Consider the following 27,594-nt stretch of genomic DNA (forward strand, 5'->3'; position numbering starts at 1 on the left):
ATGACATTAAATAGATGTAGTTTGTTTTACACGTAGGTTACGCAACGTTATGATAAGATCTGTATATTACAATGAGCTTTATCAAAAATATAATTATTTATATGTAACAATATATAAGAATGCTAGTGATGAAGAAAGTAAAAGGAACTATCGGAAATTAAGAAATGCTATAAACAGGAAGTGCAAACTGGTGAAAGAAGAGTGGATTAAAGAAAAGTGTTCAGAAGTGGAAAGAGAAATGAACATTGGTAAACTAGACGGAGCATACAGGAAAGTTAAGGAAAATTTTGGGGTACATAAATTAAAATCTAATAATGTGTTAAACAAAGATGTTACACCAATATATAATACGAAAGGTAAAGTCGATAGATGGGTGGAATATATTGAAGAGTTATACGGAGGAAATGAATTAGAAAATGGTGTTATAGAGGAAGAAGAGGAAGTTGAGGAGGATGAAATGGGAGAAACAATACTGAGATCTGAATTTAAGAGAGCATTAAAAGATTTAAATGGCAGAAAGGCTCCTGGAATAGACGGAATACCTGTAGAATTACTGCGCAGTGCAGGTGAGGAAGCGATTGATAGATTATACAAACTGGTGTGTAATATTTATGAAAATGGGGAATTTCCATCAGACTTCAAAAAAAGTATTATAGTTATGATACCAAAGAAAGCAGGGGCAGATAAATGTGAAGAATACAGAACAATTAGTTTAACTAGTCATGCATCAAAAATCTTAACTAGAATTTTATACAGAAGAATTGAGAGGAGAGTGGAAGAAGTGTTAGGAGAAGACCAATTTGGTTTCAGGAAAAGTATAGGGACAAGGGAAGCAATTTTAGGCCTCAGATTAATAGTAGAAGGAAGATTAAAGAAAAACAAACCAACATACTTGGCGTTTATAGACCTAGAAAAGGCTTTCGATAACGTAGACTGGAATAAAATGTTCAGCATTTTAAAAAAATTAGGGTTCAAATACAGAGATAGAAGAACAATTGCTAACATGTACAGGAACCAAACAGCAACAATAACAATTGAAGAACATAAGAAAGAAGCCCTAATAAGAAAGGGAGTCCGACAAGGATGTTCCCTATCTCCGTTACTTTTTAATCTTTACATGGAACTAGCAGTTAATGATGTTAAAGAACAATTTAGATTCGGAGTAACAGTACAAGGTGAAAAGATAAAGATGCTACGATTTGCTGATGATATAGTAATTCTAGCCGAGAGTAAAAAGGATTTAGAAGAAACAATGAACGGCATAGATGAAGTCCTACGCAAGAACTATCTCATGAAAATAAACAAGAAGAAAACAAAAGTAATGAAATGTAGTAGAAATAACAAAGATGGACCGCTGAATGTGAAAATAGGAGGAGAAAAGATTATGGAGGTAGAAGAATTTTGTTATTTGGGAAGTAAAATTACTAAAGATGGACGAAGCAGGAGCGATATAAAATGCCGAATAGCACAAGCTAAACTAGCCTTCAGTAAGAAATATAATTTGTTTACATCAAAAATTAATTTAAATGTCAGGAAAAGATTTTTGAAAGTGTATGTTTGGAGTGTCGCTTTATATGGAAGTGAAACTTGGACAATCGGAGTATCTGAGAAGAAAAGATTAGAAGCTTTTGAAATGTGGTGCTATAGGAGAATGTTAAAAATCAGATGGGTGGATAAAGTGACAAATGAAGAGGTATTGCGGCAAATAGATGAAGAAAGAAGCATTTGGAAAAATATAGTTAAAAGAAGAGACAGACTTATAGGCCACATACTAAGGCATCCTGGAATAGTCGCTTTAATATTAGAAGGACAGGTAGAAGGAAAAAATTGTGTAGGCAGGCCACGTTTGGAGTATGTAAAACAAATTGTTGGGGATGTAGGATGTAGAGGGTATACTGAAATGAAACGACTAGCACTAGATAGGGAATCTTGGTGAGCTGCATCAAACCAGTCAAATGACTGAAGACAAAAAAAAAAAATGTAACAATATGTTTCCAAATAGTTGCAATCGATAAAAATTTCAATTTTTATTAATTTTTTTACAAAAGATTAATAAAAATTGGAAATTAAAGGCGAGGGGGGTCAAAAAATAAGGTCAAAAAGGTTTTTATCAATATAAAAGGAACGACAGATTTCCGATGCCTATAGAAACATAACCAATTTAACATTCACTTGGTTCAATTTTATATGCTTCGAATACCATACGTATAAGCCATCTATATCTATTTTAAAACTTCGTTAATAAATGTATCCTAACGAGCTCAAAGTAATTCATTTTATCGACCGTAACAAGTTGAAAGAGAATTATCTACTTTGTTAAACAAAGTGAAAATTTAAATTATCGTTAATCAAAAACCTACGCCAAACATAAAACGTTAAAGTTTTAATTTTTTACACCCCAAGAGAATGTAGAATGTCTTTTTTTTAATTTTACACAAAAATACTACGTCAGTTATTCCATTTCTTTTCATAAATTTACATTACAGAGCACGTAAACTTTGAACCTATTTTTAAGATATCAGGCTATGTTTATTTATCACTTAAGAGTGTTGGCAATAGCTTTTTTTTTAGATAACATTTTTGTAATATTATAATCTTAAGGTAATAAAAATATCATAATTGCAATCTATATATTTTTTAAAAAAAGGAACTACATTAAAAATTATCATTCCTTTAAAAAAAAAAAAAAAATTAATTGTTCCCGAGCCCTCTTGGATGGTTTTAGAGAAAATGCTTTGAGGAGAAACAGGTTTAACTTCGTTTAAACCTGCTTAACTTAGTAGATTCCTCAGGAATTTGTTTGATATTTTGTATAATTCCTGGATAGAAAATAAGAGTTTCTGGACAATTCCATATAATCATAAAAAGTTACTATCCCATTGAATTCCAATAAAGATTATTAGACGATGCCAGAATAATAGCATAAATGGAATCACGAAGCGGATGATTTATTTCTATTACTGCTTATTCAAATAGAAAAGGAAAAAAATAAAGAAAGAGAAAGGTAGAAAAGAAAAAAATTGAACAATACAGACAGGGCAGACTCTGATAAAGTACCCTATCACAACATCCCAAGATAAGATGCTGATACTCATAGATCTTAATTCATTGTAAAAGAAAATCCAAACGTATTATCATACGTTTATGTGAACGTATGTGTTCACTTTAAAAGTCGGCCTAAATGCCGATCTTCGTGGCAAAATGATAGCGTTTCGATCTCTATTCGGAAGTCCCGGGTTCGAATCTTGGTTAGCAAGCCATTTTTCATACGCTACAAAATTTCTAATTCATATTCTCACGGCACAAGTTTTGAGTTTATGTCGTAAATTAATCATTATATATATAGATACTAGATGCGGAGGCGTGCCATAGGCACGCCCTCTGCAACTAGGCCCTCCGAGCGACGTCTCGAAATGGGATTATTAAGTTTCAAAATTGATTACCACTTGTATAAAATTTTTGTTTTTGAATGATGAGAATTGATATAAGGAAAGTTAAATTAGAAATTTAACATTAGAAAATGATGCTAACCAATCGGGATTTTCCGCTAGTGATCGGTACATTTCGGTGCCTACTTTTTGGTTATAAGAAAACAATCACATAAATAAAAAAAAAATATTATTATTGTTATACATTTCGCATACGGTGCATATCGATATACAATAATATAACAAGTATACGCCTGACCATCACAAGATATGTACTAACGAATCGGGATTTTCCGCTACTGATCGGTACATTCCGGTGAGAGTGGTGAGGTATGCGATCACCTTGTGGGAGGCTAGACCAATCGTCATCATCAATCGGTAACAAATGGGGTGTCTGTGGGACGGGGAATTTGTTAATAAGTTGAAGGCTAATATTTGCATTCATTACGTACATTCTCGATCTAACAGATTATAGTTATTCGGTATATTATATATATATATATATATATATATATATATATATATATTTATGTAAAGTTTGTCTTTTTGTTTTCGCATCACTTTAGAACCGACTGACCGATTACTTTTAAATTTGCAGGATACATTCGTGTTTTCCCAGGGAGTGTTTTTTAAGCCGTCGTCCCACATCCTAGTTCCCTTGAATATTAAGATATTAAAAATATTCATTATTTCTTCGATTCCAAAGAGGGTGAATTTGTGAAATAAAGAAATTAATTAAGGAAAAAATAAATTAATCCTTTTACTTAATTATTATATTTCTGCTACCACGACAAATAAATAAGCTATGAATTTTTCGTCGTCAAAGAAGTATGTACTTTAGTCATCACAGTTATTAATATTCTAACCCACCATGTTGGTCTAGTGGTGAACGCGTCTTCCCAAATCAGTTGATTTGGAAATCTAGAATTCCAGCGTTCAAGTCCTAGTAAAGACAGTTACTTTTATACGGATTTAAATATTAGATCGTGAATACCGGTGTTATTTTGTGGTTGGGATTCAATTAACCACACATCTCAGGAATGGTCGACTTGAGACTGTACAAGACTACACTTCATTTACTCATACATATCATCCTCTGAAGTAACACTTGAACGTAATTTCCGGAGGCTAAACAGGAAAAAAGAAAGAAAGTTACTAGTATTCTATCTTTTGTTATTTAGTTTCTTTTTATAATTTCTATAAAGCCTAAATACTACAATTATTATTCATCACTATTATTCTTCCAACCATGAGGATAAAGTACAGTGCGGGGCTGCAGGGGGTAGAGCCCTCTGGGTAGATGGGAATGGCGACCAAAGCAAGCTCTGTGGGTGTCCAGAACGCCGGTATCCTTGGCAAACTAGGATGGCCGAGGGAAGCGAGCTCTGCGGCTATGGGATAGATTCCTTGGCCTCGAGGAGCCACTGAATTGGCTTCGGGATTAGCCTGAGCTGACCTGAGCCCCGAGGGTCCAGGTTCTGAATGGATGGGCCTGCTAGTATCATATAAAATCATTCACTGCCCTTATAATTTATGTCCGAAGAATTTCACTACAGTATTATTTTAATCTTTGAACAGAAATTTGAGAAGAAAATATTGAGCTATCCGTAACAAAAAATCAAAATGTTTCTAGATAAATGTATGTTTTTTTTTTTATGAACTTTTTTTCTTTATATGACTCAAAGGAATAAGCTACTGAAGTAAAAAAAGAAGTAAAACTTTATTTATAACTTATTCTATATATAAACTCAAATCAATTCTCAAGAGGAAAGAGAGAGAGAGAGAGAGAGAAGTAAGAAAGAAGATAGACTGAGAGAAAAGAAGTTAACACGTAATTTACATAAAACAGCATAACCTAAGTAGTTTTATTATACATTTAAAACATACACCTAATTTTTTTCACATTTAAAAAACTATTAAAAAACGTTTAAAAGTAGTTAAAAAATACATGTAAAAAACAAATCAAAAAGAAAGTTACATTTCATGAATTTGTTTTTATTACTACAGTTAAAAGTAATTAATTTTATTTTATCAAGCGATTAAATGTAAAATGAAATAATGTACTGTAAAACTAAGAGAGAAAATAAAATTTTATGGGGTAATTTACTTCTTTTTTTTTTCTTTTTTTAACAAAAAAAGCAATAATGATTAATACATACTTGGCTCACTAATATGTAATTAATCAAATTACTGTTACCAATAAATATTTTTTCAAATTTAAAAAAAAATAAATATTTAACTATATCCCCACAATCTGATGATGGTTTTCAAAAAACTGAAACATAAATTTATACAGCGTGAAAAAGAATAGATATGTAAATAGCTAAAAACTACATTTAATGTCACAGTTAAATAATGTTTAACGAAGTTTAACTATGTGCTAGTGACATTAATTAATGGTTAATAGGGGCTGGTAAGGTTTAGATGCAAGATTTGATGTTCCAAGCTTGGCAGGCTCGTTGGGATCGTTCCTTCACCGGGCTGTGGACTCACCGCCTGATTTCGCAGGTGAAGCCATGGGTCTGCCGTAAGTTTGGACAGCTCTCCTATTGGTTGATTCAGTTGCTGTCTGGTCAGGGCGTGTTCCGGTTATATTTGAATGCACGACCGCGAGCTGATAACCCCTTTTGTTTACCCTGCGAGGAGCTCGACACCAGAGCATGTCGTATTTACCTGTCGGACCTGGGACAGGGAGCGCTTGCAGTGTGAATTGATTACTGGGCCACTTACAGCGGAGAGTATAGTAGGACGTATGTTGGCGATGAGGTACAATTCCGTGCTATATCTGATTTTATCACACTGGTCCTTCAACAGAAGGATAGGGTTGCTGGGGCAACGAGAGGATGAGGGACAGCTCCCTGCTGAGCTGCTATTCGATTGTGTATGAACAGATGGGTAGCAGTGGTGAGGCACGTGGACTTTCTTGTCCTCTTGTAGAAAAGACCGTTGTCCCGCGAGAATGCTCTTTTGGATGTTCTCGTTTGAGGCAAACAAGGCATAAAGACCGAGTCCCGGCTCCTAGGGTGGAAGAACAGGAACGACATAGTCGGGCCTGGTAACCCAACTCTGGGAAAAAGCAACTCCCCCGGATTGTGTTATGCTTCACTGCGAAATCCGATTTCGATAAGAGGGGGGGGGGGAAAGGTTAATAATGTAAAAAAAATTAAGTAGAAAGTAAAATGTATTTAAATAAAATATTATTAATAATTTATACAAAGAATAGATCTGATATTGTATTTTTATATTTTAAATATTATTAGACGAGTAAGTTACCCGATAAGCAGCTCAGTGTGAGAATATGTTTTTGAAATATTTGATTAAATCCATATGAAGAGAAATCCTGAAGAAACTACACAATTTAAATAAAATTTATATACAAAACCTTACAATTTTAAAAAGGATCCGACTTCCCCAGATTACTTTCTATGGAAAGTAGTGAAACAAGCAGCAGCAGAACATCGCAACAGACCACGCATGATTGACGAAGTAAATTTTACGAGACATTCCACTACATCAGTCGGTTAAAGTGTTTGAAAACAAATTGAAACTTGTGAAGTGTTGTATTTGATGTTGGAGGAGGTCATTTTTTAATATCTTTTATAAACTACTAGCAGACCCGTTGCGGCTTCGCCCGCGCTATATGATTTATTTGCATTTCCCGCCGCAGTTGCGGGATTTTAGCTAGCCAGTGGTCCCTTCACTTGCCCTTCCCTTCTAGCCAGGGGATTTCATTAAATTCATGCTTGTAAGAAAAATAAAGATATGGTTACTTGATAGTGCTACCGCGCCAAATGGTTACTTGCGTTTACCCGTCGCGATCAGGGATCTTAGGCAGTCAAGACTCGCTTCACTTCCCGTCTAATCATAACTGGAAGAAATCCGTTACCTTGATCCGTTATACTGGTGCTATTTCACTATATTTATATTTATTCCGTAATTTTCAACCGAATTTTTCTCCCGAGACATAGTAATAATTCACGTGACCCTAAATAAATAAATCTTTGGGAGTAATATTTGGTAGGGGAAGCCGATCAAAGCTTAAAAATATCTTTGCTGGGAATTTTTGAAAACGTTTTAGTTTACTTTCATGTATCATTTTTACACTATATAAAAATAAAAAATAAATGCCAGGTAAGTATTACAAATTTGTTATCAGCTTTTATTTTATCTGTGTAAAAGCAATCTACCCAATTTTTATGTCAGATCTATATAATGTATTTTTATGAAACGATTAGAAAAAACTATTTTTTATTTAATTTTATTAATATTTATTAAACTTTCAATCCATCAAATAGATCGGCAGTAGAGCATTATTATATCCGATAGTTTTAGGTTCGTATCTCGGTATTATCGTACACTATAAAAGTTATTTCTAATTATAAAAAAGGAAGCACATTTAATTGGATGTTAAGTCCTTTGTTTACAGAATACAACATAAATAATTAAAAATTAACATATATAAAAAAATGTGTTTTTTTTACATATATTATTAATTGATTTTTTAACTGGGATACATATTCAAGAAAAAACAAATATATTATATTAAAAAAATTGAAAGTTAATTTCAATATGTCTTATTATTATAGAAACAAATAAATATTTAAAAAAGAATCGTATAAAAAGAAAATACAAAAATTAAGTTATTAACAGATTAAGTGTAAAATGCACAATGAGAGAGCAAGTTAGATTTGTCAGTTTTACAAGACCCCCTACTATTACACTAAATAAGCTCTATAAAATAAAATAACTAACACGACCAAACTAACCAACAATATTATTCCGTAAGATATTACTCACGACTTTTGGAGATAAATTTTTAAATAAAATATTACATATATGATTTTATTATAAAATATAGCAATGAGATAATTTTACTTTATATAAATATATTTTATACAGCTATTTAATTGAAATATTATTGTTCTGTTTCCCAGTCAAGTTATATAATTTATATATATATATATATATATATATATGTGTGTGTGTGTGTGTGTGTGTGTGTGTGTGTGTGTGTGTGTGTGTGTGTGTGTGTGTGTGTGTGTGTGTGTGTGTGTGTGTGTGTGCATGTAGGAAGTACTAAAAAGCCTTTATTTTATTACTTCTCTAATTTAAATATTTCAAAAAAAGTTACGAAAATATTATTTCAGAATTATTTAACCTAATTATATTTAGTCATGAAATATAAATATTATATATATATTATAAAAGTATGATAATTTCTTTATTAAATAAAAATACACTAATATAATAATTTCTTTTTTGTCCAAAAACATAATATAAAAATTAAATTCAGTACAGTGTAATTATTTTGTGAATAATAAAATAAATATAAATTGCGAAATTTAAAATCACTACTTTGTGAAAAAAAAAAGTTAAATTACAATTTATTCTTCTATACTATTATTTAAAGAGGAAAAGAGATTTTGTTTGTTCGGGAAAAACAAAAAACTACTCCATCAATTTCAACCAAATTTTTACCCATGTTTGTTGACATAATTGAGAAGGTTTTTACATATATTTATCTCGAAAAATATCGAAAATATATTATACATACGTAGCAATGGAGATCTCCTTTTTATAATTTTTTTTTTAATTTGAATATATTGCTTTATTAATAATTATTAACCTCTGATTGTAATAAAAATTTTATAATAAATAATAATTCAATAATAACATAAAAAAAAAAAATATGAAAAAATAATTTTTATATTCCACTTACCAACAATCTTTAACAGTAATGTACGAGCGTTTTCGGATTATTGATCCCTCCTCAGGAACAATGATGTGTTATATATTATAATTATTTACTTCACATATCATTAATAAAATAAATTTTATAGATATATAAATGTAACAACTGATCGTCAAAAGCTAAAAGTTAACTTCCATGACGGAAACGTTAATTTTTACGTTTTGACGATCAATTGATCAATTCTTATATTTTTATAATATTTAATTTAGCACAATTAATGATATGTGAAGTAAATGATTATAATGGATAACACATCATTGTTCCTGAGGATGGCTCAATAATCCGAAAGCGCTCGAATATTACTATAAAAGATTGTTGAAAATTGGAAACTATTATATAAATAATTTATATATTAATATTAACGGGCCATGATTAATACAAATAATATGAAAAAATATCAGAAGTTATTAATGAAATAAAATTTTATGTACTTTTAAAATGCGTATATGTAATTTAATAGGCGTACAAGGAAGTTATGTAAGATCCACATCAGATTTTTTAATTTTTATATACCTGCACCAACTAAAAACTGTAATATTGCTTTATACTACTTGTTTTATTTTATCATATGACCGGTAATGTAAACTACCTACAGTAGAAGATGAACTAGTTAAATATGATTTCTCTAAGAGTAATGATGTTCATTAAATAGCCAGTCTTCTATATTTTACATAGTAATGGTACCGACTTTACGAACTAATACAGAATAAACCGGAAAGAAGGAAAAATCAAATTATTTCTTTCTTTTTTTAATAAGTTTTTTATCAAATGTAAATTATTTTGTAATGGTATGGTATGCTTGTTAATCTTTAATATAAATATACTATATATATATATATATATATATACAACATTCATACATGTACGAATTGAACATACATATATATATATATGTATGAGGATGGAAAAATCGTACTTTTATTCCGTAAAACTAAGTATTAAATAATAAATAATCTACGAGTAGATACTAAATATAAAAAAATAACAATTAAAAACTTACAACGGGATGTTCGTTCGATCAATTAAAATAAAAAAAGTGCAAATAGTTCGTACACATTCGTATATAATCAATCAAATTTTAGTTTAATATTAATAAATATTAAAGTTTTTTTTTAAACGAAAATAACTGAACTATATTATTCGAACTGTAAATCAGTTTTAATAGCAATATAAGCTATAACACTTTATACATTTTATCTACCTCAAAAATATAATTCTGATAAAAGTAATCGATTAAGGAAAATTATATATTAAATTAATAATTACATATATATATATATTGTATTATTAAATACAGAGAGAGAGAGAGAGAGAGAGAGAGAGACTAATATTATATGTTCCTAATGCAAAAATCCGTAAACACTAAAAGACATAAAGATATAAAAATTCTAAAACTACATGCTCATTTCGATTGTTAAACAGTAGTTTATTATGTCAATAGACAAAAAAAAATTAGCTATAAATAAAAAGAGAGAATAAAAAAACGGGATTTAGATAAAGAATGACGAAAATAATAATAAATAATCATTACACTCGAAACTTTACATAAATAGATAAATTTGTTTATAAAATAAAACGAAAAAAGATAAATAAAACTATTGGATAAAGAACTATATAAATTCCAATAGGGGAGTTAAAGTAGAAAGCTAAAAGTTTTCCGGTGTGTCGACCGTATAAGCCAATTTATGATAATTGTGAAATTACATGAAGTTAGTTAGTGCCGACCGTCGGCGCTAGTATCGCTACGTCCGCGCGAATTGAATACGGTATGCGCACGCGCTTTATTTAGAATCATTGGATTAAATAAACTAAAAAAAATATTATATTTAAATAAAATAATAAATATTTTAAAATGTGTGTGTTAAGGTGTGCATCAGAAACAACTGTGTTGTCAGCATTTTTTTATTTGATAAATTATTTGATTTTATTCTTTTAAAAACAGATTATAGTTATTCATTTTATTTTATATATATCTTTTATATTGTCAGTATTTATTGACATTTGTTCGACGACTTTCTTTTGTTAATTGCCATCTCTCCTGAATTAATAATAAAACCATTTAAATGTTCATTTTGTTTTCTTCTTCTTATTATTATTATTATTATTATTTATTTTGTTTTTGACAGAATTTTCTAAACCTGTAAGTATAAAAGAGCCTTTTAATTGTAATTCTTAGAATTAAATACAAAGCTTAACAAAGCAATTCCGCCTGCTCAAACTACGTAATGAAAATAAATTTAAAAATTGCAATGTAAAACGTTTCATTTTTTATTTTATATATAAAGAAAATAAATATATATATATATATATATATATATATATATATATATATATATATATATATATAAAGAGGAAGAGGGTTTTTGTTTGTTCGGGATTAACAAAAAACTATTCATCAATCACAACAAAAGTTTTACCCATGTTTCTTGACATACCTGAGAAGGCGTTTAGATATATTTAATTTCGAAAATTCTCTAATATGTAGTAGTGAGGTTTTGCCGGTTGAAGCACAAACTTTAATAACAGTGAAGTCTGTATAAATGTGTGAGCTGCGTTTGAACTGAACGATTTGAATCAATCGAATGAATAAAAAATAATATAATTACATTTACATTAACTAAAACAATATTAAAAAATTTCTGTTTAACAATAACGGGCTTCCCGTGGAGACTACGTGTGAGGTTATAGTGGTGAGGTATGCGAGCACCTCGTGGAGTCCAGACCGATCATCACTATCAGCCGGTAACAAACGGGGTGTCCCTGGAAAGCTGTTTTGGAAGATGGAATGGGGGTGTTCTTATAATATCTCTGCAAACGATCGTCCGATTTTAAAAATTCAAACGGGGTGTTTGTTAATAGGTCGAAGGTTAACTTTTGCATTTTCGATCTAACAGATAACTGTTATTCGGAGATGTATATAAATGTACAGTGCGGGAGTCTAGGAGGAGGATCCTCCTGGATAGATGGGAGTGACGACCGAAGCAAAAGCTGCGGGTGTCCAGGGCGCTGGTCCTCCTGGCAAATAGAGAATGGCAAGCTGTGCAGCCATATGGTAGATCTACTGGCCCTGGGAGGATCCCCTCAATTGGCTATGGGATTCGCCTGGGCTGACCTGAGCCCCGAGGGTCCAGGTTCTGGCTAGATGAATGGGTTACTGTGTGCCTGTGTGTTATAACTTAACTAACTTAAACAGTATAGTGTTTGTTATACTAATTGTTCTCTTTAAAATCATTTTATCGTTAAATAAAATAATATTTGTGGGTATATTTAAAAAAAATAACAAACAATCAGGTATAATTTCCTTTTTACTTTTTCTTATCTTTATACATCGTAAAATTAATATTAGATAAACATGATAAAAACCAACTACGATAATAGTTCTATCTTTATCCTTGAAATTATACTATAAAATCAGTAATTAATTCGTTTATTATAATGGGTAAATTATAAATTTAATATAAAATGCGAAAGTACAGCAGCTAAATGGAAATGTTTAAAGAAGAAAAAACATATTTCAACTATACGAATATAAGTACTATTCATTAAAAAAACATGAACCGATAAATTACATAGCAGCTGTAAAAACAACTGTGAAGAAGATAAATATGTTTTTTCTTTACTTTAATCAATGAAAAAGAGAATAATTTAAATTCTTTCCTTCTTCTTTAAAAACGAAGAGATCAGAGTGTAAGTAAAAGAAAGAGAGAAAGAAAAGAAAACTTACTTTGACATTTTCAAAGTCGTAAGTCTTCTTTAAATTCAAAAAGAAAACAAAATAAATAATGTATTACTTGTTAGATTCTTAATTAATTTATTCCACACCTCGCTGTATATTAAAGAGAATTCTTTTCTTAAATTATCTTTGGTACGGTTAAAAATAGTAATAATAAAACTATATATATATATTTTAAAAAATAATAATAATTTAATAATACATTTTATTATTATATTATGGTAGCATACAATAAACATTTTTTTTTTTTTTTTACTTTTCCGTCTAGATGGAGCTACAGTTCTTGAAGGGAAAGTATTGTAATCGGTCGAATTTGAGCATATGAGGTTTTCACCGGATCTTCACGTTTTCACCCTTAACGAACCCAAAAAACCAGATGGAAATTTTCCGGATGTTAATGTTCGTATATACGTGTATGTGTTCGATTTCGACCTCTAAATTACCTTATATCGTCAGAACTACACTTTTGACTAAACTTGGTCAGATTACTTCTATATATGAGTATTGATGGCATTAAATTTTCAACTTAAAAGGTCAATGAGGCTGTAGATCAAGGTCACCCTCAGTATCTCAAGATTTCACCTAATTAAGGTCATAATTTTCTTAGTTAAAATTGTTAACGATTAAAAAATAACAATATTTTCAAAAATTATTTTTTGGAAAATCGCTTCTCCACCCCAAAAATCGCTCTAAACCATATTGTGACGTCACAAGTGAGCGCTAGCATTAAATAAATTAATAATATTTAAAGTGTAAAAACGTAACTCGGTATAGAGTCTCGAATTCGGTCGCCCAGTCTACTTGATATCTACCGCGTTAAGCCTTGCGGCTGCACCGGTCTGCCTACCGTAAAACAAAATTTGTTCTATGTAAGTTGTGAAAATACATTAGTTTCGTTAGAGCCGACAATCGCCGCTAATATCGTCACATCCTCGCGAATTAAATACTGTATGCGCGCGCGCTTTAGTTAGAATCATTGAATTAAATAAACGAAAAGATTATGCCCTACTAAAGGGCAATTGTGTGTGTTAGTGTGTGTGTTCTTAGCTTAGCACCGGAATCTACCGATCACTAGCGGAAGATCGCGATTCGTTAGTATATGTGTCGTGGTGGCTAGGTGTATACTTGTTATATTATTACATATCGATATATTTTTTTTTTGTTGGGGGGGAGGCGAAAAACGCCTATGCGTTATCATCGCCCGAAATTTTTGTTTAATAAAAAGGTAAAACAACATTAAAATAATAAAACTAAACAAGGCTTAAAACTAATACAAATTATATAATAAAAAATTTAAAACTTAAGTTAAAACAAAAGTTAAAAAGTGAAATAAAACTCAAAACCAATATCACAGATGAAGTTTTTAAAATATAAAAGCTAAAATATTAGAAAAGGAAACTATATAAAATTTAACTAATTCCGATAGGGAGTGCAAAAAACTCCTTACTCGGATAATAAAATTAAAGACATAGAACCAAAAAAATTAAAATGCGATATCGATACATCGCATATATGTATCGATATACATGCAAAATATATATTAATAATATTTTTTATTTATGTGATGTGGTATGTTTTTCTTCATAAAATAATGAACTATAACCAAAAAGTATGCACTGCAATGTACCGATCACTAGCGGAAAATTCAGATTCTTTAGTATCAATTTCTACAGTTAAATTTCTAATTTAACTTTCGTTATATCAATTTTCGATATTCAAAAGAAATATTTTTACACAAGAAGTAATCAATTTTGGACACCTAATAATCCCATTCTGAGACAACGGAGGGCGTGCCTACAGCTCGCTTCCGCAACTAGTATTTAAATAAAATCATAAATATTTTAAATTAAGTTGAGTCTCTCTCTCTCTCTCTCTCTCTCTCTCTCTCACTCTCTCTCTCTCTTCTCTCTCTCTCACTCTCTCTCTCTCTCTCTTTCAATCTCTCTCTCTCTCTTTCAATCTCTCTCTCTCACTCGCTCTCTCTCTCTCTCTCTCACACACTCTCTCTCTTTCAATCTCTCTCTCTCACTCTCTCTCTCTCTCTCACTCTCTCTCTCTCTCTCTCTCTCTCTCTCTCTCTCTCTCTCTCTCTCTCTCTCTCTCTCTCTCTCTCTCTCTCTCTCTCTCTCTCTGTGTGTGTGTGTGTGTGTGTGTGTGTGTGTGTGTGTGTGTGTGTGTGTGTGTGTGTGTGAGATCCGCGCATTAGAGACACAACCCACAGTTGAAGGACTTTCCCGGATTGCGGCTTTAGCAATTCCATGTGACGGAAAAGTCGTCGTATAAAACTGCGTTGTTAGATTTTTTTTAATGATAAGAGATGGAAATATTATAACGAAAACTAGCAACAACAAATAATTTTAATTAATTAAGTCAATACATCGATACTATTAAGAAATCTAGGAGTCCCCGGTTTGAATCCCGATGAGGCATGGCATTTTTAAAATACTACAAATATACATTTTCATATTACCACGTACAATTTTCAAAATAATTGTGACTTAATTCCGTGGTGTATTAATAAACATCAAGCAAAAAAAGAAAATTAATAATCTAATATAATATGGTTTTTAATATCTAAACTATATAAATGACAATATTAATTAAATAAACAATAAACTCTAAATAAATATATTAAATAATTAATTTTTATCAATTAAATAGAAATAATAAAACAATAATTCAAACCAATAAAACAAACAGAATATAACTTTTATATTTATTAACGCATTTAATTAATCGTAAAAATAATTTTAAATATAACAGTAAAAAAAATCAATTGATTTACTAGTCAACACAAAATTTGTATCTAACATGTTACACAACTTTTCCCACTGTAATTTGGGTGCTGATTTCAAAAATGCTATTGAAATTATGTTACCACGTAAAGGTTTTACGTAAATCGTAAATTAGTAAAAAATGTTTTATAATAAACTCATTTGATCAGCTACTAGTTACAATTAACAATAGTTTAATGTAATTTTACTTTTAAACCATATGCATAAATGCTTAATAAACAAAAAAAAATGTATATGTCTATACACTTTATCATGAGAAGTGTACAGTATAATCACGTCTGTACGATGACATCATACAGACGTTGGCTATTACACAGCTTAAAATCTTATTACGTCTAGCTTCAATTGTCTGTACTGTGTGTTGTGTTTGAAAGAATTATTAGTGTTTTGCTATATTTTCATCAATTCTTTACAATACAAAAGTGATTTTTTTCGTTACAACGTAGCTTCTGCAAAAGTTCATGGATATTCAAATGATTCAGATAATTTTTGTTATGTCTGTGGTAAATTTACATCTAAATGTCAAAGAAAGACTATTTCTGAATTGATAAAAGCCGATTATAGGTTTTATTTTTATTGGGCACTCGGGGATCAAGGTAAAATCTGGGCGCCTCATGTTATCAGCATATCGTGCTCAATAACTCTAACCGAATGGTTCAAGGAGAAACGACGAGCCGTATCGTTTGCTGTACCGATGATTTGGCTAGAACCTAAGAACCGTTTCACCGACTGCTACTTTTGTATGTCAAATATATTTGGATTTTCATTGAAAAATAGGAAGTTATGCAGATGTATCCTCAGCTATAAAGCCGGTACCGAAGGGAAAGGAATTACCTGTACGTGTACCACAGTCTAATCCGACGTCGGACGTCGTTGCTAGAAGAACGATCTGAAAATGAAACGGATGATGTAAATGAATTTCCTCCTATATCTGATGAGAAATCTCCTCATTTAATTCAAAAATATGAACTTAACGATTTATTTCGCGATTTAAAGTTATCGAATCAGAAAGCTGAACTTCTGGGGTCGAGACTGTTACAGTAGAATTTTTTAGCCGAAAAAACAAAGTCACTACGTTTAGAACACGAAATTATAACTCTTTCAATATATTTTGAGCAGCAGAAAATTAAAAAATAACATTCTACGATTCGGAGCGTGGAATGTTAGAAGCTTAAAAAAGGTTGGTAGGCTAGAAAACTTAAAAAGGGAAATGGATAGGATAAATGTGGATATAGTAGGAATTAGTGAGGTTCGGTGGGAAGAGGAAGGCGACTTTTGGTGAGGTGATTTTAGAGTAATTAACTGAGCTTCAAATAATGGGCAGGCAGGAGTAGGTTTCATAATGAACAAGAAGATAGGGAAGAGAGTAGAGTATTTCAAAACGCATAGCGATAGAATCATTGTAATAAGGATAAAATCAAAACCTAAACCGACAACGAATGTTAACGTCTATATGCCTACAAGCGCCCATGATGATGATGAGGTAGAGTGTGTATACAAAGAGATTGACGAAGCAATTAAACACGTAAAATGAGATGAAAATTTAATAATAGTTGGAGATTGGAATGCAAGCATTGGAAAAGGCAAGGAAGGAAATATAGTGGGGGAATACGGGCTGGGAAAAAGGAATGAAAGAGGGGACCGACTTATAGACTTTTGCACGAAGTATAATTTAGTAATTGCCAACACCCAATTTAAAAATCATAATAGAAGAATATACACTTGGAAAAAGCCAGGCGATACTGCAAGGTATCAGATAGATTATATCATGGTTAAGCAAAGATTTAGAAATCAACTCGTTGACTGCAAAACTTACCCTGGAGCAGACATTGATAGCGACCATAATTTGGTGATAATGAAATGTAGATTGGGGTTTAAAAACCTGAAGAAAAGGTGTCAGATGAATCGGTGGAATTTAGAGAAGCTTGAGGAAGAGGAGGTAAAGAAGATTTTTGAGGAGGACATCGCAAGAGGTCTGAATAAAAAAGATAAGGTAGAAAATGTAGAAGAAAAATGGGAGAATGTTAAAAAGGAAATTCTTAAATCAGCAGAAGCAAACTTAGGCGGAATAAAGAGAACTGGTAGAAAACCTTGCGTTTCAGACGATATATTGCAGCTGATGGATGAACGTAGAAAATATAAGAATGCTAGTGATGAAGAAAGTAAAAGGAACTACCGGCAATTAAGAAATGCTATAAACAGGAAGTGCAAACTGGCGAAAGAAGAGTGGATTAAAGAAAAGTGTTCAGAAGTGGAAAGAGAAATGAACATTGGTAACATAGACGGAGCATACAGGAAAGTTAAGGAAAATTTTGGGGTACATAAATTAAAATCTAATAATGTATTAAACAAAGATGGTACACCAATATATAATACGAAAGGTAAAGTCGATAGATGGGTGGAATGTATTGAAGAGTTATACGGAGGAAATGAATTAGAAAATGGTGTAATAGAGGAAGAAGAGGGTTGAGAAGGATGAAATGGGAGAAACAATACTGAGATCTGAATTTAAGAGAGCATTAAAAGATTTAAATGGCAGAAAGGCTCCTGGAATAGACGGAATACCTGTAGAATTACTGCGCAGTGCAGGTGAGGAAGCGATTGATAGATTATACAAACTGGTGTGTAATATTTATGAAAAAGGGGAATTTCCGTCAGACTTCAAAAAAAGTGTTATAGTAATGATACCAAAGAAAGCAGGGGCAGATAAATGTGAAGAATACAGAACAATTAGTTTAAGTAGTCATGCATCAAAAATCTTATCTAGAATTCTATACAGAAGAATTGAGAGAAGAGTGGAAGAAGTGTTAGGAGAAGACCAATTTGGTTTCAGGAAAGGTATAGGGACAAGGGAAGCAATTTTAGGCCTCAGATTAATAGTAGAAGGAAGATTAAAGAAAAACAAACCAACATACTTGGCGTTTATAGACCTAGAAAAGGCATTCGATAACGCAGACTGGAATAAAATGTTCAGCATTTTAAAAAAATTAGGGTTCAAATACAGAGATAGAAGAACAATTGCTAACATGTAAAGGAATCAAACAGCAACAGTAACAATTGAAGAACATACGAAAGAATCCGTATAAGAAAGGGAGTCCGACAAGGATGTTCCCTATCTCCGTTACTTTTTAATCTTTACATGGAACTAGCAGTTAATGATGTTAAAGAACAATTTAGATCCGAAGTAACAGTACAAGGTGAAAAGATAAAGATGCTACGATTTTCTGACGATATAGTAATTCTAGCCGAGAGTAAAAAGGATTTAGAAGAAACAATGAACGGCATGGATGAAGTACTACGCAAGAACTATCGCATGAAAATAAACAAGAAGAAAACAAAAGTAATGAAATGTAGTAGAAATAACAAAGATGGACCACTGAATGTGAAAATAGGAGGAGAAAAGATTATGGAGGTAGAAGAATTTTGTTATTTGGGAAGTAGAATTACTAAAGATGGACGAAGCAGGAGCGATATAAAACGCCGAATAGCACAAGCGAAACGAGCCTTCAGTAAGAAATATAATTTGTTTACATCAAAAATTAATTTAAATACCAGGAAAAGATTTTTGAAAGTGTATGTTTGGAGTGTCGCTTTATATGGAAGTGAAACTTGGACAATCGGAGTATCTGAGAAGAAAAGATTAGAAGCTTTTGAAATGTGGTGCTATAGGAGAATGTTAAAAAATCAGATGGGTGGATAAAGTGACAAATGAAGAGGTATTGCGGCAAATAGATGAAGAAAGAATAATTTAGAAAAATATAGTTAAAAGAAGAGACAGACTTATAGGCCACATACTAAGGCATCCTGGAATAGTCGCTTTAATATTGGAAGGACAGGTAGAAGGAAAAAATTGTGTAGGCAGGCCATGATTGGAATATGTAAAACAAATTGTTAGGGATGTAGGATGTATAGGGTATACTGAAATGAAACGACTAGCACTAGATAGGGAATCTTGGAGAGCTGCATCAAACCAATCAAATGACTGAATACAAAAAAAAAAAAATATTTTACTATCAAAAATTCATAGTCCTTTTACGATGTCATTAAAAATTCATTTTCTATACTCCCACCTAGATTTTTTCCTGAAACTTTTGTCTCTGTCAGCGATAAAAAAGGAGAGAGTTTCCATTCGGATACTCTGACCGTGGACCATCGATACCAAGGAAGATGAAATCCCTGAATTTCATTAAAAATATTCACCCGTAATTCTGGAATTACGGGTGTATATTTTTGGTTTTTAGAAAAAACTGGTTTTAGAAAAACTGATCAAATAAAAAAAGTTTTTTAAACATATTTTAAAAATTAAGGGTAAGACAATTTCGATGATTAATTAAACTTTAAAAAACTATTACTTTAACGGTATTTCCTATGATTTAAATTTTTAGAAATTGTTATTATAAAACTGTATTAATGTTTTAAATTTATCTGTATTTGAATAAATAAAAATGTAATTGATTTCAACAAATTTTATATGAGTACACACATAAATATTACATTTTTTTTAAATACTTATTTTACAGTGATTATACATTTATTGGTAAATAAATCGTACATATTTGAAAAACGTAACGTATTATACAAATTCTGATAACAGTTTTAAATTCAGCGCCCCAAAATTAGGTAAAACCACCATATATGATTCAAGATTCAAGAAAGATTTTATTTTTGATGACTAGTGTAACAATAATAATAAATTTAACTCATATATATAAAAGGGTGGAAAACAGTTTAAAATTATATATTTATTTCGTTATAGCACGGTAACAACTTCTATGCTAAATTACTGTTATTTTTTTTCTTTTTACTTCCTTGTACGAAGTAAAGGAAGTATTGCGATCGCGAAAATTTCGATTATCAGATCTCAACTAAAATATCCAATTTGACTAGTTTAGGCATGACATCTGTACGTATGTATGTACGAATATATCTCGCATAACTCAAAAACGATTTGCCGTAGTCTGTACGTATGTATGTACGAATATATCTCGCATAACTGAAAAACGATTTGCCGTAGAATGTTGAAATTTTGGATTTAGGACACTTGTAATATCTAGTTGGGCACCTTCCTTTTTGACTGAACCAAAAGTGTACAAAAAAGCCCAAAATCCAAAAAAAATTGTATTTTGTATTTTTCTTAACTGCAGTAATAACCCGTTATTGAGAGCTTTTCAACGATATATCATAAGTGGGGTACTTATTTTCATTGGTTCCAGAGTTATAGCCAAATAAAATTTTAATCAATCAAATATTTCGATCTTACAAGAGGAAGGAACATCGGTTCAAATCCGACTTCATCTCCTTTTTTTAATTTTTTTTTTAAATTTAAATAATTGATTTATTAATTATTATTAACCTCTGATTATAAAAAAAAATTTCGATAAATAATAATTAAATTATAACAATAACAAAAAAAAAAAAAATATGGAAAAATATCATAAGTTATTAATGAAATAAAATTTTATGTACTTTTCATTAAATAAAAAAAAGTGTGTATGTAATTTAATAGGTGTACGAGGAAGTCATGTGGTAACCCACATCAATTTTTTTTATTTTTCGAAAGATAAGAAATTAATTTTGTAATATGTGAAAGAAATCCCAAGTCTAACTGGAATTCGAACCCAGAAACTTCCAGATGAAATGTAAAAACGCAACTGTTATTAAGAAGTAATAAAATTTTAAGCTTAATTAAAATTTCAAAAAAATTTAACATCATAGTCAACAAAAATTATTATTTTTTTTAAATTAGAATAAAATTTTAATTTTATTTAACTTTACATAAAAATAACTAGAATTAACCATAAAGGATTATGGATGGGAATTTTATATAAAATATTTTTATTACGTGAAAAATTATAAGCTTGACCGGGATTCGAATGCAGAACCTTCCGGAAGAAACATGAAGATAGACGGACGATAGAGTAATTGTTAAATAAATCGGTTTATTGTAAATAATTAAAAGACCAGTTTTATGTACTATAAATAGAATCAAATTATTTATTTCAGTATTATAATTAAAGCGGATTAATAATAATAATCTTGGCATAAATAAAAGAAATGTTGAATAAAATATATTATTCGTAATAATTTTGTAGAAGGAAATGATTAATTGCTTATTGCGGTCATTAATGTAAGGAAATCATGATAAATGATATCATTAAATAAACAACAAAAAAAAGGAAAGAAATATAAAACAAAATTAACTTTGTTATTTAGTTATTATTTCTCTAAACAATCAATCAAGGAAACGTTATTTCATTCCGATGAATAATAATTAATCTGAATAAAATTATAAACTATATTATTTTTCACTTTAAAATCATTAAACTTTTCATATAATGATAATTATTATTTGTATAATAATTTATAAATATATTATTTTATAAAACTGCAATGATATAAAATCAAATCGATAAAAGAATAAAAAACATTTTTCATTAACCAATAATGTAAACGCTAAAAAAAGAATAAGTATTGCAATCAAAGTTAAAAATTCAATTGACGCGTAGGTCGGGGATGGATTGCAGAAGAGGCCGGAAGGAACAAAGATTTTATAAACAAACAAACGTTACACTCAAGGACGTACATACATGAGCATGTTGGCAAACTTATGTTATTTCCCTACAGTTTATAAAACGTGAAAACAAAGAACGCAAAAAACACGAGTAGAACAAAGCGAGCGGCTTCTTATTATCTATGACATCTTTTTGTATTGTATTATACCCTCCAGTAGCTATTAGCAGTGCCATCACTACTTTTTTTCTTTTTTCTATTTTCTATTTAGCCTCCGGGAATTACCGTTCAAGTATTACTTCAGAGGATGATATGTATGAGTATAAATACTTTATTTATAAAGTATAGTCTTATACAGTCTCAATTCGACTATTCCTGACATGTGTGGTTAATTGAAACCTAACCACCAAAGAACGCCGGCCTCCTTGGCGCGAGTGGTAGCGTCTCGGCTTCTCATCCGGAGGTCCTGGGTTCGAATCCCGGTCAGGCATGGCATTTTTCACACACACGCTACAAATCATACATCTATCCTCATCCTCTGAAGCAACACCTTATGATGGTCCCGGAGATTAAACAAGGAAAAATAAAATAATAAAATCACCAAAGGAACACCGGTATCCACGATCCAGTATTCAAATCCGTATAAAAGTAACTGCCTTTACTAGGACTTGAACACTGTAACTCTCGACTTCTAAATCAGCTGATTTGGTAAGACGCGTTAACCACTAGACCAAGCCGGTGGGTCGTAGTGCTATCTATCATTACTGCGCATCTATTTGTTTACGCTTTAAAAACTATGACGAGCAATAATAAAATAAGAAGAAAAAATAATAACGTTATTTAAATTAATAAATATTTTAACCTTTAATTAATCGAAATATTAGGAAATTTTAATTACCTTTTAAATTTTAAAATGTTCAGTCTATTTCCTTTTAAACTTTTAAGTAAGTTTCCTTAGATTTGGGTTGGGTGGTGGCGAAATATTTATTATATATATTTTTTTAAATTTTTTATTGTCGTGAAACTAAAAAAGTTGGAATCGCTACTCCAGAGAGCTATTAATTACAGGAAAGTAAAAATAATCTGCAAACATGCTAAGACTTAATACTTCCTTGTACGAAGTAAAGCAAGTATTATGATCATGAAAAATTTCGGTTTTCAGATTTCAACGGAAATATCCATTTTGACCATCCCTAAATCCATTTTGACTAGTTTCGGCGTGACGTCTATACGTACGTATGTATCTTGTATAACTCAAAAACTACTAACCGTAGGTTGATGAAATTTTGGATTTAGGACTGCTGTAACATCTAGTTGTGTACTTCCCTTTTTGATTGCAATCGGCTGAACCAAAAGTGTCCGAAAAAACCCAAAATCTAAAAAAAAATTGGATTTTGGAGTTTTTTTTTAACTGCAGTAATAAGCCGTCAAAGAGACGATATATCATAAGTGGTACTTATTTTCATTTAGTACAGGCAATTTGTCATCAAAATAGGCTGTATTTGAAAATCCTTACCTACCGATTGATCTTTTTTCCATGCGTTAGGGGTGATGAGGGAAGCTTAACTCCAGATTTTTAACATCCCACTCCCATAGATTTTTGAAAAACTTGAAAAACTCAAAAAGGTTTTGAAATGCGTTTTTCTCTGAATCTATGCATTTTAGGGAAAAGTTTTTCAAACAAAAAATGTAGAGAAAATTCTTCTCTACAATTAATGCCTTTAAAGTTATGCCGTATAATTTGAAATTGAAATACTAGGTGGCGCTGAATTTGTAAAAAACGTTGTAAACGAGTAGACCGGTTTCGAACACGTGCCCAATTCACAACATTTTCTCACTTTCACAAGCTACAGCTCCAAAACGGTAAGCCGTACAATAAAATTGTATAAATAAAAGTTTTCTGTTTTTTTTTGAGATTAACAACTTTTCCGAATGCAATACAGACGAAAAACAATTTTTTCCGGTGAAAAACCCGAAAAACACGTTTTTTACAACTTCAGCGTCACCTATTATTTCAATTTCAAATTATACGGCATAACTTCAAAGAGATTAATTGTAGAGGAGAATGTCCTCTACATTTTTTGTTTGAAAAACTTTTCTTTAAAATGCATAGATTCAGAGAAAAAAGCATTTAAAAAACTTTATGAGTTTTTCAAAAATCTATGGGAGAGGGATGTTAAAAATCTGGAGTTAAGCTTCCCTCATCACCCCTAACATATGGAAAAAACATCAATCGGTAGGTAAGGATTTTCAAATAAAAATACAAATTGACTGTACTACTGGTTCCAGAGTTATTATAAAATGAAATTTTAAGTAATGAAATATTTGGATCTTATAATGGGACGGCACATTCCTTCAAGTCAAACTTCATCTCATTTTTTTTTTTAACTTTTTTTTAAATTTAAATATATTGATTTATTAATAATTATTGACCTCTGATTGTAAAAAAAAATTTACAGTAAATAATAATTCAATAATAAAAATATATTAAAAAAAAAAAATCAGAAGTTATTAATGAAATAAAATTTTATGTACTTTAAAAAAAAAGTGTATATGTAAATTAATAGGCGTACAAGGAAGTCATGTGGTGTCCTCAACAGATTTTTTGTAATGTGATAATAACAGTAATTATTTACAAGAAATTAAAATTAATCCATTTATTTATTTTGTGGTTCTTTACCCTTATTTAATTGTTAGTAACTGTTCAAACGGTTTCCCCTACTCGGAGAACAATTAATTTAATTAGAAATGTTAGAGGAGGGCACTGACTCTATTCTATCTAACCTGAGCTGCACCAGCGCATTTCAGTAAACATACTATGCAAGTACAATATACACAAAATATGACCACAGAAACATGCACTTAGCAAACAATAGAGAACCGATGGTTAATATTTGAATTAGATTTAATCGTAGTACATGTTCAATACTATTTATGTTAATACGTTCGTATCAGATGACATATACCGAAGTAGAATTAACAGAGTGTGTAATAAGCAAACAACCAAAACAAGGATCAGTGAAGTAAACATAATTACTCTAAACATAGGAAATTTGATTACATGAATATGAGATGATATTACATCGACACATCTCTTAATTATAATAACAAAATACATCTTCGTAATATATTTCTTATTCAGTACATATAAATACAAAAAAAAAAAAAAACAGATAAAGGTAAAGAAATAACAACTTCATATTTCCTGAAATCACCTCATTTTTTAAAAGACATTTCTGCCATACAATAGATAAAAATCCTGTATTGTAGAAAGTGGTGGATCGTGTTTCAGATTACATGCAAATTATACCACCTCTTATAAATTTTCATTGAAATCATTGACCTCTCAACGCCTCCTCGAGCGGTCCAACCGAGTAATAATCTCTAGGAATCGTTAAATCGTAGTTTTAAAGAAATATTTCACAATGTTTTAATACGAATCGATTTTTGTTTTTAATAAATTCTCTAATTTGTCGTATAATTATTAATATGTACAAATAACATAAGTTGCAAGTTGGAATTTTAAGCCTTTTAAAACAGATATATCGGCATGACCTTGGTTAAAAGTTCATTACAATATGTATTATTCTGTTTTTATGACTTTTTTTACTTCCTCGTACGAAGGAATTTGATTTTCAGATTTCAACGTAAATATCCATTTTGACTATTTTCGGCGAGACGTCGTAACGTACGTATGTATCTCACATAACTCAAAAACGATTAGCCGTAGGATGTTGAAATTTTGGATTTAGGACTAAATCTAGTTGTGCACTTCCTCTTTTGATTGTAATCTACTTGTCTAAAAGTATCCAAAAAAAAGTCCAAAATAAAATAAAAAATGGATTTTGGACTTTTTGTTAACTGCAGTTATAAGTCCTCCTTAAAGGCTTTTCAACGATATCATAAGTGGTAATTATTTTCACTGGTTCCAAAGTTATAGCCAAATTAAATTTTAATTAATGAAATATTTGGTTCTTACAAGAGGAAGATCCAAAAAAAAAGGAAAAACAAATTGTTAAGGATGTAGGATGTAGGAGGTATACCGAAATGAAACGACTAGTACCATTTAGGGAATCTTGGAGAGCTGCATCAAATCAGTCAAATAACTGAAGAAAATAAAAACAACAAAAAAAAAAAGAGGAAGGCACATCGGTTCAAATCAGATATCATCTCTTTTCTTTTAATTTAAATATATTGATTTATTAATAATTATTAACCTCTGATTGTTTAGAGGCAAGGCATAAAGACTGAGTCTCGGTGGAGGGATCCTTTGGGGGTCCCCTCATTACAGGCATGGCACCTAAAAGACCGAGTCCCGGCTATCTGGCGAGAATTTTGTTCCCGACAAGGTAGTTAGAGGCTATGGTACCCCTCGAACCCGAGTTTATATTTAGTTGTGGACCCGGTTCCGGGGTGGTGGGGGAAAAAGGAAAAAACACCCTCCGATTGTAAAAAAAAATTTACGATAAATAATTCAATAATAACAATAAAAATAAAACTATGAAAAATATCAGAAGGTATTAAAGAAATAAAATTTCACGTACTATTCATTTAAAAAAAAAAAAAAAATGTGTATATGTAATTTAATAGGCGTACAAGGAAGTCCAGTGATGTCTACATTAGATTTTTTTGATTTCGTTACGGCATTGCTGGGATACGATAATCTACGTTTACAATTTATTTGTATATTTCTTAATTCCTTAAGGTTTTTTTTCTTTACTTATTATTTACCGAAAAATGAAAAAAATTTAATACTTAATAATAAAAAAATATAACTCAACAAAAAAATCTTTCTTTCAAGTTTTTTTTTTATTTTTTTTTCGAGGTTCCCGGTTCGAAGCTTGATCAGACATGGCACTTTTTATACGCTACCGATTTCCATCGAGCTAATTACCGATATCTGTTAATCCCCGCTCTTTCAAAACAAAAAAAAATATTTTTTTTTTGTTTCATGATGCATAATGGAATATTATGATGAAATACATAACTACAATTTTTTTTTTTATAGTTATTTTAATTATTACTTATTTCTGAACTATTTTTAAAATATATTTTATCTTTAACTGAATTCATTTCAAAGAAATCGTGTATTATTTAAAAATAAATAACTTCGTTTTTATATAATACAAACAATAAAGATAATATAGTAAATTCTAAAAACTAAGTTAACAAAAGCGAAAATAATGAATATATTTTCTAGATAATATCACATTAAAATCGTGTTTATTTGTCTAGAGATATAAAAAGAAAAAAACTATTAAGATAAATGCATATAAAATGTATACTAAATAACAGACAAAAAGAAGAAACTTTTTCGTGATATCTATCTAACTTTCTACTAGTGTAGGATAAATAAATAAATGTGGATGGATAGGT

The 27,594-nt window shown here is 30.5% G+C and overlaps 1 protein-coding gene across 2 annotated transcripts in view; it reads right to left on the bottom strand.

Moving 5' to 3' along the window:
* Window positions 1-27,594, bottom strand: part of LOC142332421 (torso-like protein) — a 236,341-nt gene that overhangs the window by 169,418 nt on the left and 39,329 nt on the right. The window contains exon 1 of one of the 2 annotated variants that reach the window (XM_075378865.1): window positions 10,181-10,320. The exons of the other annotated variant lie outside the window; for it this stretch is intronic. The gene's annotated coding sequence lies outside the window, so the exon portion shown is untranslated. Of the gene's footprint in view, window positions 1-10,180; window positions 10,321-27,594 lie in introns of those variants that run through there. 2 annotated transcript variants of the gene reach the window in all.

Source organism: Lycorma delicatula, chromosome 11 (genome assembly GCF_047948215.1).
Source record: "Lycorma delicatula isolate Av1 chromosome 11, ASM4794821v1, whole genome shotgun sequence".
Lineage (NCBI taxonomy): Eukaryota > Metazoa > Arthropoda > Insecta > Hemiptera > Fulgoridae > Lycorma > Lycorma delicatula.